The sequence below is a fragment of the Oratosquilla oratoria genome, chromosome 11 (assembly GCF_046742065.1).
Source record: "Oratosquilla oratoria isolate Oo_2021 chromosome 11, ASM4674206v1, whole genome shotgun sequence".
Lineage (NCBI taxonomy): Eukaryota > Metazoa > Arthropoda > Malacostraca > Stomatopoda > Squillidae > Oratosquilla > Oratosquilla oratoria.
In genome coordinates, this window is record NC_134787.1 from 47,052,070 (window position 1) to 47,054,431 (window position 2,362).

The 2,362-nt window shown below is 49.3% G+C and overlaps 1 long non-coding RNA gene across 1 annotated transcript; it reads left to right on the top strand.

Annotated features, from left to right (window-relative positions):
• Window positions 1-328: 328 nt before the first annotated feature.
• On the top strand, window positions 329-1,880 carry LOC143029792 (uncharacterized). The gene is made up of 2 exons (XR_012966875.1): window positions 329-1,555; window positions 1,656-1,880. It is a non-coding gene; the product is annotated as an uncharacterized LOC143029792 (long non-coding RNA).
• Window positions 1,881-2,362: the final 482 nt, after the last annotated feature.

Consider the following 2,362-nt stretch of genomic DNA (forward strand, 5'->3'; position numbering starts at 1 on the left):
TCACTGGGACCCATTCAGTGTTGTACACACACACACACACACACACACACACACAGACATATATATATACATATATATATATATATATATACATATGTATATGTGTGTGTGTTTGTGTGTGTACAGTTTGTATATATATATATATATATATATATATATATATATATATACATATACACACACACTCACTCACATATATATATATATACATATACATATATACATATACATATATACATATATATACATACATATATATATACATATATATATAGATACATATATATAGATACATATATATATATAGATACATATATGTCACGTGGGTCACGTGACGAGACTTAGAGGGCTGTCGGCGCGGACGTCGACCACGTGATTTGGCCGAGACGAGGCTTGGTGGTGGTAGTGACCCAGCACACCTGACCCGGTCGAAGGTGGCGTGAGGTCATGATTGGCTTCAGTGTTGCCAACTGTCCCTACGAGGTATCTGCTGTGCGCATGCGCAGATCCATGCCCACCCACTCTCCCTCACCCTCCCGGATGTATAAGAGGGCACCAGGACGGTGTAGGACACCTTACGGCCGCCTGCCGTTGAGGGCGGACCCCCCCCCCCCTCCCCTCCCAGTTCCACGGAGGGAGGGCCCCGGGACGGAAGGAGACCACGAGGGACCAGGAGACACACTACTACGGCCGTCTGCCGTTGAGGGCGGACCCCCCCCCTCCCCTCCCAGTTCCACGGAGGGAGGGCCCGGGACAGAAGGAGACCACGAGGAGCAGGATACAAGGAGGAGTGGTGTAGGACACAAGGAGGAGACGCGCGCCCGTCCTTAGCAGGACACTACTGGGGACCCGTCCGGAAGGAGACCACACAAGGAGGAGTGGTGTAGTATATTTAATTGTAATCTTGTAGACATCACGCTGGTGATTTTATATTTTATTGTGTGGAGATGTAGATAGGATAGTGCTCTGTGTTATATCCAAATAAAAACACGTGTTGTGTTACCTTGGTGTTTCTTTCTCTCTCGCCCGAATTCTCAATAATACCGAGTATACAAACTATTATTTGTACCCCCCTGACATTGGCGCCCGAACAGGGACTCGGTTGAGAAAGAGAGATAGAAACACAAGGTGCTGGTCCACAGCAATTGGATCCAACCCGAGCAGTCAGTGTGTTTAGTTTTTTCTCAGTTAGAGAGAGAGCTGTAGAGAGGGTGACTAGGTTTTAGCTAGTGAGAGCTAGAGTGAGCCAGTTTAGCAAGGTAGGGCGAATTTACCCTCGTTCGTGTTCCGCGAGCCGAGAAAGGAATTCCGGCCGTGGATCAGGTTAGCGGAACCAGAGAAGTTCCAGATAGGAGTGTTTGTTCCAGTGCTTCAGTAGAGAGCTGTAGAGAGGGTGACTAGGTTTTAGCTAGAGAGAAGATAGGAGTGTGCCTAGTTTTTCAGCTAGCGTGAGCTGTAGGAGTAGTTTCAGCTAGCGTGAGCCGTAGGCAATTCAGAGCTGTAGGAGTGTAGCATGAGCTAGCGTGAGCCGTAGGCAATTCAGAGCTGTAGGAGTGTAGCGTGAGCTAGCGTGAGCCGTAGGCAATTCAGAGCTGTAGGAGTAGTTTCAGCTAGCGTGAGCCGTAGGCAATTCAGAGCTGTAGGAGTAGTTTCAGCTAGCGTGAGCCGTAGGCAATTCAGAGCTGTAGGAGTGTAGCATGAGCTAGCGTGAGCCGTAGGCAATTCAGAGCTGTAGGAGTGTAGCGTGAGCTAGCGTGAGCCGTAGGCAATTCAGAGCTGTAGGAGTGTAGCGTGAGCCGTAGGCAAATCAGAGCTGTAGGAATGTGTGTAGAACAAATACTGCTGTATCTTTTTGTCCCCAGATCCGGAGGAAGGAGACATCGTTTTTTTTTTATACAGTCACGTCTACATACACACACACACGCACAGACATTCGACACTTATATGTCATGCCATATTGGTCACATTAGCCACAGCTTCTCGATCTTCCATCGGAGTTTTCCCTCAAGGAAAAAGAAAGATCCTGAGGTTTTTCGCTCATCCGGAAGATCGAGGTAGCAAGGCTAATAGGCACATTTACAACTCGCGACCCGCGTCGCGAGTTGTCCCCATCATCGGAGGAATGTCACGTGGGTCACGTGACGAGACTTAGAGGGCTGTCGGCGCGGACGTCGACCACGTGATTTGGCCGAGACGAGGCTTGGTGGTGGTAGTGACCCAGCACACCTGACCCGGTCGAAGGTGGCGTGAGGTCATGATTGGCTTCAGTGTTGCCAACTGTCCCTACGAGGTATCTGCTGTGCGCATGCGCAGATCCATGCCCACCCACTCTCCCTCACCCTCCCGGATGTATAAGAGGGCA